Genomic DNA, 12,188 nt, shown 5'->3' with positions numbered 1-12,188 from the left:
ATACATAAAAATAGCTGGGTTACATTTTTATATTGATATTCAGTATTAATTTTATGTTTTCTCCAAAAATAATGCACATTATTATTATCTACAATATGTCTATTAAGTAATGGTTAAAATACAGGTGGAAACATTTCCAAACAAACGTCAAGTTACAGACTTACAGTTTCCCTTATTCTGAAAGAATGGATAGTGGTGACTGATAAGAGTGAGGTAATGGGTGACCTACCAAGTGCATAATTTAAAATTCTGTCCCCAAACAAAAATGTTCCAATGATATAATCATGTCAGTTCTTGACTAGAATATGCAGAAATAAAGTCACCAAGGCCACATCCAATATAAACTTTCCTATGGATAAAATTCACATCTTATTATTTCCTCAGGTTAGAAAATATTATGAGGCAGCATATTATTGTTCAAAGTTCATTATAATGTATAATATTGAAAATAGAGGCTAGAAAATAATTGATCCAGAAAAAAGTTATAAAACAAAAACCATTTTTAAGCATCTAACTTATAAGATTTTGTGCCTTAACTAAAAATAGGAGATTGTTCAAATATTATAACTGGCCTTTGGTAGAATTAAATATTATAATGTTAAAAAAATAAAGAGGCAGGTATAAAAATCATATGAATCATTTCATCTCAAAGATGATCTGCAGACCAATGCCAGTTCACAAGTTAAAAATCTGCAACAAATTTGGTTTGGATATAGAAGCTAAGCATTTGGAATTTGGGGATATTGTTAACACTGTTACAATATTTTTAATTTGCTGTCAGTGACACAAGATACAAATGCATTACCAGTGGGAATATGAATTAGATGCAAATTATTGGTATGCAAAGAATAATGCTGTTCACCCTAGATAGTTTGAGAATTACTATGCTATATCATAAAGCCCAAGTGGCAGAGAGGCTTTCACTGAACCAGCTGCACTGCTTTATTTTGCTCTGGCTCTACACAAAGCTAGCAATCTTGCAAGTAACTGGTAAATTATTTGGAGAAGAATGCAAAAATGTAGTATGTGTTGATTCCAAAGTCTAAAGAGACAAAACAAATAACATGCCTTTTTCGCAAGGGTGGGCAGTGCAAGGCAATTTCTTACCTTTCCCTTTGGAGGGGATATACTGATAAACACCAGAATACAGAACTCATGAAAGTGTCATCAAGTTGGTGGATCCATGAATCCACAAATTTTCCTGAAGTCCAATGTCTACCTCACAGTAAATATGTGTCTTTCTAAGGCATTACAATATTTACACTTTCCTGCTCATTTGGACCAATCAAAATGAAGTTATCAATATGGTATACCAGTGTCATGTTCTGTGGACTAGATTATGACAAGGAGCAGGAGTGTTAACATAGCATTTAGGTAAGGTCATGAATATATACTGCTGTCCCTAATAGATGGAAATAAACTGCTCTTGATTTGTTTAAAAAAATCATATGAAGAGGAAGAGCCTATTTTGCTTCTAAATTATATGTCACAATAGATTTCATATTTATTAACATATACATATGTTATGTTGTGGAAGATTTTTATTCTCATGTTCATGTTTCTATATTTTTTAAAAATTTTCTACAATAAACCTATATTGCTTAAATAATCAGGAAAAACTCAATAAATGTCATATACATACACAGACATATATACATTTATTTAGTTTTTGAAATAGTAGAGTTTTAGCAGAAATAGATAAAACATCCATAATAAAAAGTCACTCTAAGCTACTGACAACTTTTGAATAATAGTGCTATTGCATTTTATTTCCATAAAATTGAGATCATATTAATATAAACCCTAGTTCTATTTATTTGGTGATAAAATAAACTAATTGTTGAATCCCCCTGTGTGCTAACCTTCCCACTGGGCTAGATGTTGGGAGGAGCAAAAATGAATAAGATAAAGCTCTCACCCTTTGACATTTGCCAAGAAGTAGTAGGGAGAAGAAATTATTTTTTTTTATTTAACCATATATTCAACAAATTTACCACCAGTCACTTTTCTTGGCATGGGAAATACAGCAATAAACAAACCAGACAAATATCCCTTCCCTTAGGGAACTCATATTCTCATGGGAGGAGATAGGTATAAACAAATAAATAAAATATATAGTAGGTCAGATGATAATAGAGACAATGGCAAAAAAAAAAAAAATAAGGGAAGAAGAATGAGGAATGCAATATTCCACTTTAAATTGGCTAGTGAGTGTAGACAATATTAAGAAGAAACAATTGACAAAGACTAGCAAAAGGTGTGAAGGAAAGTCATGCAGATATCGGCATATAGAGCATTCTATCAGAGGCAACAGAAAGCATCACTGTTTCTGTGGCCAGAATATGCCAGAATTGTTGGAGAGATAACAAGGAAGAAAGTATGGCTAGAGCATGGTAAGCAAGTTTTCTATTGCAACTGTAAGAAGTTACTACAAACTTAGCAGCTTAAAAGCATTCAAATTTATTCTCTCACAGTTCCTTAGGTCAGAACTCTGGGTGGGCTCCACGGTTGCCTCTGCTCTGAGCCTCCTAAGACCAAAATCATGCTGTTAGCCAGTTGAGTTCTTATCAGTAGGCACTGGGAAGAATTTGCTTCCAAGCTCAGTAATGCTGTTGGCATAATTCATTCAGTTCTCTGCGGTTTTAAGACAGAGTTCCTTTTTTTTTTTTCCTGGCTGCCCCTCAGGGCTACCCTTAGCTCCTAGAGGCCCAACTCTGGCCCTTACACATGGGCTTTTATGTCCCAGAGCCAAGAGTGGTGCATCCAATGCTTCTCACACTTGGGCTCTCTTCATTTTCCCTTCTGGTGCATCTTTCTGATTGGTTCTTCTGCCTTCTTTTCTGCTTTGAAGGACTTATGTGAATATATTGGTCTCATGTGGATAATCCAGGATCATCACATTATTTTAAGATCAGCTAATTGATAATGTTAATTACATCTGCAAAGTCTCTTCACAGGAGTACCTATATTAGTCTTTGAATGAATAACCAGGGGGTGGGAATCTTGGCATAAGAGGTAGCGTGTTTAGAATTCTGCCTACATGTAAGAAGAGAAGGAGATGATATCAGTGAGATAACTTGGGTCCAGATCATTAAAAGGCTCGTAGACCATTATAAGTGCTTTGATTTTTACTCTCAATGAAATGAGGAAAAATTGAGAGCAATTGTGACATGTTCTTCCGTATATTTCAAAAGACTTATTCTGGCTGCTGCATTGTGAATAAACTGTAGCTCAGCCTGGGAAAAGGAAGTAGTGGGAGACCACATAAGAGACCATGAAATAATCCAGGTTAGAAACAGGTGGATCAGGTTAGTAGAAAGGGAAGTCGTGATAAGCAGTAAGACTCTAAATATATTTAAGGACAGAGGTAAGATAATTTTTTGGCAGATTAAATATGGATTGTGAGAGAAAGAGAATATAAAATATGATTTTAGAGTTCGGAGCTAAGCAATCAAATGAATGACATTACATTTACTAAAAAGGGGAAGATAGTAAGAGGGAACAGATTTTGAGAGGGAAAGCCAGGAATTAATTTGAACATATTAAGTTTGAGAAATCAAGAAGATATCGAAGTGGAGATTTCAAGTTGGTACTTGGATATATGTGTCTAGAGTTGAGGAGAGACAGACAGGCTTGAGTTTTAAATTTAGGAATTGTAAGCTTGAATGGTATTTAAAGCCTGGACTCTGTATGAGATCATCAAAGACAAAAAAAAACAAAAAAAACAAAAAAAAACTGAGCCTTGGGACCCTCCAACATAAAGAGATCTTGGAGATAAGAGGAAAGCAGCAAAGGACTGAGAAAGGTAGACTCTGAGGTTAGAAGAAACCAGGTGGGGATAATGCCATGGAAGCCAAGTGATAAAAGTAGACCTGCCTTCACATGGGCTTACATTCTAATTAGCACTACCTACCAGTCAGCAAATCATCCAACAAAGCAAATAAATCAAAGTGGTCTGGGTGGAGAGCAAGTCCTGGTTTCAGGAAAAATAAAAGAAAGTTCCCTTTGGGGAAAAGATTCTTCAACAGAAGAACCCAGCTTTCCACAGATTATGATCAACGAAGTATGAGGTCACAGTTAGAGTTCACCAACACACAAGGATTATCGCAACATGAGTTAGTCAGCAGAAAGAAAAATCAAATTATTTCAAATGTCAGAATTCTCAGATGCAGCTCTTCCTGGAGGTTCTTGAGATCTGTAGCAGCTTTGGAGAAAATCTTGAGAATCACCAGCTTTCAGGCTACAGTATGAGCTGAAGGATCTCCCAACCCTTCCCCAAAGTTTGTATAAGACTCTAATTTCTTATATTAAATCCATTCCTATTGGCTTGTTTCCCTGACCAAACACTGACAGATACACGTATGTATATGTGTATATATATATATATATATATATATATATATATATATATATATATTTTATATATATATATATATATATATATATATATATTTTATATATATATATATATATATATATAAAATTTATGCAATGTTTAAAAGTTTTCATAGATTGATATATGTGGTAAACAAAAGAAGAAATAATAAAATTCAGAAAATAATATTCCTTAAGAGCAGGAAAAGGAATGCAATAAAGAAGGAGCATTCAGGAAGCTTCAAAATTATTGGGAGTTATTCATTTTGTATGTTGGAGAGTAGGTAATAAGCATTTATTATATTATTTTTATACTTCATGTATTTAAGTGAGTTAATTAAAAATTAATCACATTTGCAATGTCTCTTTTGCCATGTAAGATAAGATATTCACAAGTTCTGGAGATCAGGACACGGACAACTTTGGGGGCCCATTATGCTGTCTGTCACAGGAGAAAGGTACACAATTTGTGGTTGGCAAAAACTCATCACTTACAGTCAGTGGCAGAAGAAGATTGATGAGCCTCAAAAGCACTGATGCTACCATGTGTTGCTAGATAATTTTCAGAAGGTAACAAGCCTAACCATACTCTGTCCTTTACTCCAACCTGCCCCAGATATTTTATTACAGTCATCAGAGCTATAAAGAGGCAAATCTAAGTTCATTTATTAAAATGGAACACCATCAAAGATACATAAATAGTTAATTGAAATGCGAAAATTTGGAGAATTTTCAAAAGCATGCATTAGGAGAAGTAAAGGCCTTTAAATCAAGGCCATGTACATTGAATGGGATCAAATAGATTTCATCTGTTTGAATGACACTACGCTTGTTTAATTTAAAGCCATCCCAATACACACAAAGGTTGGATTTCAAAACAAGGACTCTGGACCCTAGATGATTCCATGATACATGGACAATCCTTACAGATCATCACCTAGATCCACCGACAACATAAAATCCCCTAGTTTTTTAGTATTTTAGGTGAATATAACATGGTACTCTATGACATGAAAATTAACAAAAGCCCTGATGAGCAGTGATTCTTGACTTTCTCCATCTACGGACACTTGGGTAAGAACAAAACATCCTTTATGTCATGGAGTGAGCCACCTGCTGTGACTTGTCATTGTAAACAATTCAACAAAATCACTGACAAGAATAGTGTATTCTGATGATATGGAAATGAATGATATTGAAAGTAACTATGCATTCATGTCAAGAATAACATAGTCATTATCATAACATAAATTTGAAAATTGCAAGAAATGTGCTCAGAGCTCACATGCTGGGGGGGGGTCAACATTAGATAAACCTTAATTTGGATGAAATACAATATCGGCTTGCTGTTTAAAGCATAACCCATTGATTTAACACAGTTGCTCTTTATCAACTTGTACCATGACACTTTGACACACACTATATTTGAACATATAACAGTCTTATGAAAATTATTTTCTTTACTGGAAAGATGTGACACATTTCACAGCATCATGAATATGAGGATCTATGAGAAATTTACCTTAAAAACTCAATTATGGTTGAGCTTTCCCTGAGCAATTGTTTAGATTTCATTTTATGTACACTGACTCTTACATAAGTAATCAACCCTCTTCTCATGGTATATAAGCCTAGGTGCTCAAAAAACAGATTGATTAGAGGGCTTACATGCTATTAATTTATAGTTAGCCAGTTACGGAAAGTAGGACTGAGGGAAAAGGGAGGCGAGACAGGTTAGGAGAGAGAAAGTAAATGAACAAGGATAGACTGATAAATTGTGGAGTTGGCTACGACTGATTGCCTGAGTTGCTTACAACTGATTGCATGGAATTGTCCCTGAGAAGTCATAAAAACTGCATTTCAGGACTGTCCGTGGAAGGAAGAAAGATTTCCCCATAGGGCATTAATTCCTCCACACTTCCTGAGATGCACTGTGTGGTTACTGAGAATAGGTCCCAAAGCAAGATCAGCAGAGCAGTCCCAGCACCGGAGGTGTGAGCATGTGGCTCAGGGCCAGGGCCTGGGGCTGTCATGTTGCACCTGCAGGAAATCAGTGCATGCCTGTGCTGAGCTGGTCACCACAGTGGGAGCCAGAACAAGACACAGGTGGGGCTAAGAGGGTCTGACGGTGTCTGATACACAGTGACTGAAAGAAAATTCAGATCCAAATTTGTAGACAGTCACAATCCAGTGCAGAGAATTTATACCATGCATTTTGTGTATTGACTTCATTTGTTTTCATTGTATGTTTTTAGAACCTTCTTCAAAACTAACTCAATTTTTAACATTTACTATCTTTGCATGAGGCAAACAAGATTAAGCAATTATGTTCAATTCAGTACCAAAAAAGATAAACACTATTGATAAATATGACAGTATATAAAAGGCAAACAAAAACATGATGAGCAAAGAGAAAATGTTGCATTTTGACATGTTTGGGATAGTTGGAATTCTATTAACTCAAACCTTTTTGTGTCAGGGACTTCCTTCCCCTCTCATACTCAAAGACATTTTAATATTTTGAAGCTAGCTTTACAGCTTTTACCTTTATATCTCATTTCTATTTTATATTTTATATAATCTTAACTCAATAATTTTTTAATAATTTGTGAAATGTTCATAATGTTCCTAATGAAGTTTTATTATATGTATATTTGTATATATAGAAAGAGAGAGACAGAAAAAGAGAAAGTGTGTGAGTATATATTTATCATATATATATATACACCCAGAGAAAGAGAGATAGATTAATTAAACTTTCTAATTTGCTACTCTGATGAAACATGAAGTTGATGTTTGTATCATTTATTACAATTGGTCTAATGCATATCTTAACATATTCAGAGAAGAAATTTTATTTCATCAGATTAGTCGGTAGTTATTCCTAGGCAACCATTACTGTGTGGAAATTTTGCACATTTAAATATTAATGATTGGCTTATAAATATTTATACTTTAATAATTCTGTAGATTAAAAGTAAATGAAAATCCATTATAAGTGTATCCTGCAATTGAACAATTAAATAAATGGATGGTGGGCTGTGGGAGCCTGGTTTCCCACTGTTGGAGTTGGAGCTTATAGGTAAGCAAGGAGAAGAGGCTAGAATAATTTATGTGGTTATGTTTTAGAGTTGGAGACATCAGCATGGACTCATGTTTAAGTTAATTTAGATTCAGATGGTTTTATACAGAGATATGTGAATATACACAGGTTAGTATGCACACATACTAACATCTGCTCTGTCAGCAGAGAGGGTCTAAGCAACAATATCACAGAAGCGAGTAACCTGTGAGCAGCTCTTTGTTTCTACTGCCTTTCTCCAACAAAAGAAGCCAGACTCCTGCAGGAAATGGCTGATTCTAATACTGGAACAGAAAAAATACCAAATAAGCCTAGAGCATCTTATAGTGTCAGAAAGGAAGGAAGTGTTTTTTAAAAAATATGCAAATATATATGTTGATAAGTATGTCAAAATGTCAAAAGGACAGAGGAGCCAACTGAAAGCGCTCCAAATGGCCAATGATGGAACAATTTGAGCAACAAAATTTCAAAAAGTAGTATTGGATTATGATGTTATATATAAAATAAGTACCCATGAGTCCATATTGATATAAATAAATGATTGCCTAAATATATAAATGAGAGAGAACAGATACATCTCTTATGAAGAAGAATTCCAAACAACATATGTGGCTATTCAACCCTTAAGAGTGGGTTCCAGCATCTTAAGTGTGCTTTGTTCATGGTGACCTCCTTTCAAATACAGTATGGCCCTGGAGGGGAGGGCAGTGGGGGTGAAGAGTAAACTTGCAGTACAGAAACCTGACAAACGCCACCTCAGCCAGGCTGATCAAGAGTAACATCACAGTGCTAAGTCATACTGATAGTATGTACCTTTGGTATGACATGATGAATAAATGTAATATGGTATTTTGGATGGGATCCTGGGACAGGAAAAAGGATATTAGGTTAAAAGTAAGGAAATAGGAATCCTAATATTAGTTCATTAATTGTAACCAATGTAGAATACTAATAAAAGATGCAAATCATAGGGGAAACTAGGTATAGGTTATATAGGAATTCTCTGGACTATTTTCCCCATTTTCTGTAAACCTAAAACTCTTCCGAAATAAAAAGCTTATTTAAAAACAATAGGTGAAAACAATTTGCATCAACTGCACATGTAGGGATGTATTTAAAATATGCAAGGCAAAGCACTATAAAATACAAGTATATTTTATATGAAATACAGTTTGCAGTAATCCCAACATGCTCATAAAAGTTAATGTGCACATTAAAAAAGAAATAATAAGATTGTAAATTATTGATGTAAGTTATGAAGTTCAGTGAGGTAGAATGTATATTTCAAACATGATCTCCAATAGCTTTTTTATCCTTTCAAATAATAACTAATGAATTGTTTTTCCTCTTTCAGTTTAATAGGAATCATAATATCTTTGACATATTATTCATACATAGTTACATAAATAACTCATAGTTCATTTAATTTCAGTTGAACAAATTTCCTTAAAAGGAAAGGAACATAGCCTGATATTTACCAGCAAACTTTTTATCCTTTGTATTAAATGCAAAGTCAAACATGTCTGGAAATTTGAAGCAGAGTTGTTCTCAGCTTGCCAATTTCAGACCATTGCTTTTAAAAATCAACAGAAGACAAGGTAGACCTTTGAAAAAGCATCTGAGGCACTAAAATACCAATCATGTGTGACATATAAACTTCCCCCACAGTGCAACACTTCTTAAGAAGAAGCTAGAAATATTTTCACTGAGAATTCTGTACCCAGGAATAAGTAACTCTCTTCTTGCTTTCCACATCACCAGTGGTTAGCATTCATCCTTTGGTAGTGAATCAATCCAGGTTCAATCAGCAAAGCATCAATTTGAGTGTTTGGAATAAGGAATTTATTATAGGAAGTAGACCTTACACAATTGTGGTAAAATAAAGATCCAGAAGAAGAGTTGGATCAAAGATAGAGTCACCAGTCAGCCAATCAGAGAGTCCATGTATTTCTAGTCACAGATGTAGAACCAAAAAAGGAGAGTTTGTGGAAACGTTTATGAGAGACTGTTTCTGAGTAGTTATCACCTTTATGGAGCCACAACTAAGTGTCTAGAGTAGACCTGAGGCTGCTGTTGGCCAGCCATTTAGGAATCTGGAGGAATAACTGGTCACAGAGCAATCACCTCTGGGAATGTTTGTCACCACATATGGTTGGGAAAGGCCATCAGAACATCATGGATGCTGCTTTATTTCTGCCTTCCAAATTCACCCAAGTCCTTTTAGTTCTTTTAAACAACTTGAGTTTGGAACCCTACAGGAACATATACCTCCTAGCCTAATCAAGGCCATCACTGTGTCATAAGTATTCTCTGCCCTTGTAAAAATCAGACTAAGCCATGAAATATGCCTGTTCATGATATCTTAGTCTAGATATGTGGAGGGCTTTATTAGAACACTCCTTCAGCTATCTGAATTGCAGATTACACTCCTTATTACTCACCTAAGAGGACCTAAATGATGATATTTTAGTTAGAAACCTACAAAGTGGGGTTTCTTAAAATGTTGCTTCATAAATGCTCTCAGAAGAAATATACAAAAGAAAATAAGAGGTTTTTATGTTGCTGCTATGTTTATGTATATGTCTAGGTGAAAAAAAAAAAAAATATTGTGGGCTAGAATCACCAAAATGTTTATACCCGAAGACCAAAACCTGTTATGGAGTGGAAATACCTAAGGATAGAACAGAGTAGACAAAGCCAGTTGGCAACCTGAATTTAGTCGTGGAGGGCCTAGGAATTTACAGAACACAAATGAGTGGATTAGGAGACAATGCAGATAGTGGCTAAGAGTATTAGATGGCCAGACTTCTGAGTCAGACAGGCCAGGATCTGAGTCTCCACTCCCTTGCCTACTGGTTATTGGATCCTGATGAATGATTTAGTTCCTCTAAGCTTCACTCTTCTCATTGTATAATTGTAAAATACTGGCCAAAAGAGAAACTGCCTTGTATTAGTTAGGGATCTCCAGGAAACAGAACCAACGGGACATGTGTGTGTGTGTGTATGAAAAATTATGTATATGTAAATATTATGATATTTATTATAGGAATCATCTTATGCCGCAATAGGGATTGACAAATCTGACTTTCATATGGCAGACCACAAGTAGGAAAATCAATGAACGTGAAGTTGAATTCCCCAGGAGAATCTGGCTGGCTGATGTAGATACAGAAATTCTTTCTGAGAGCTGAAATCCTCAGTTTTCCCTTTAAGGCCTCCAACTGGTTTGATGAGGGGACTTCCCTTGTTGCCGAAGGCTACCTCCTTTGCTGATTGTACAGGTAATTGGCAATAGATGTAATCAACTGAGTAATGATTTGAATCTATCTATGAAATACTCTCATGGTAAAAATCAGACTAGTGCTTGCATGACCAAACAACTAGATGCATAACCTAGTCAAGCTGACGCATGAAATTAACCATCACATACCTCAAAAGTTATGAGGAATAGAAATAATTTATCTGGCACTCAGTGAGTGCTACATGAACATTAGTTCCATGAAGACAGGGATTTTTATCTGTTGTTCATTACTATATAAGCCCCTAGCTTAGTAACCGTTAGAAAATGAATGAATGAATGAATGAATGAATGAATAGCAGCTGCTTTTATTTCTGTTCTTGTCATTGCTGCGAGTATAAGATCCTGAGGTGGATGATCTTTGTAAGGACAGATATTGTGATGTATTAATTATTTTATCCCTAACCCACCTAGCCACTTGGGTTAGGGATAAAATCCTTCAAAATTTTAGGGACAATGTTTGTTTTGGGATTTCCAACATACTGGGGTCTCTGCATTCTGAGTTTATCCATAAAAGTTAGTCTTTTCTAGCAATCTTATTGCTCAACAACATTTTTTTCCCACAAAACTTCACATAAATGCCCTTTTACAGGCTTGTTGTGATTGCTTTTGATTTTTCCTCCTGGTCTTGGGAACTGTAGTGTATCTTTGCCGAACAAAATGAGGTTATTTCCCAGCACTCAGAGACTACTTTCTAACACTCTCAATTATGTGTCATGCTTTCTCTTTTTCTCCTGTTAGCTCCTAGGAAGTAGCAAAAGCCATTGTTGTTTCATGTAGCCCTTGTAGTGTTTTGCATATAAAGTAGGGATGAAAGTGCATCATTTTAAAGACTGTAGCCATTTCTAATTGTAGGGTGAATGCTGACATCTTCCCTTTGTTCTTAAAAGGACTTCTTTGATGCCCCTTTTATTCATGCAGGTACAAGTCTATGAAGAAATGAAAATGCTCATTCTTTATATCAAATGGTTGAGAATTCTATTTAATCATTTAATTGTGTAAAAAGCTCTATTTATGTTGGGTTAATTTTTGCACAGATTATTATGTTGATATTTTTGCTTCCTCTAGCTGAGGGAAGATAATGAGGGTGAAGGCAGAGCTTTTTGTTCACTTTGCTCCAATCTCAGAAGTCTTCTTGCTATTCCTTGAACGTTACAGGCATGTTTCTGAACATGTTTATATAGGGGAAGAAAGGTCCAGACATTGGGAAGAGCAAGGACAAGGCACCTAAAGCAGTAAAATGCTTGAACTATAGGGCCTGCTCAGCCAGATCCTCAGTGGGTCATCAGTATAGTGGATGACAAGTACTTCTGGGGGTAACTGGACTTGTTGCAAGTCTAGCCCCAACCACTGGTGACAAATTGTAGGAGAGTTAAGATATCCCTGCTGGAGCACAGTGAAGGTATACTGGAGGCCGTTCTACATGAATGCAAA

This window comes from Choloepus didactylus, chromosome 3 (genome assembly GCF_015220235.1).
Source record: "Choloepus didactylus isolate mChoDid1 chromosome 3, mChoDid1.pri, whole genome shotgun sequence".
Lineage (NCBI taxonomy): Eukaryota > Metazoa > Chordata > Mammalia > Pilosa > Megalonychidae > Choloepus > Choloepus didactylus.
The sequence above is the reverse complement of the archived record's forward strand: the minus strand, read 5'-3'. Positions refer to the sequence as shown.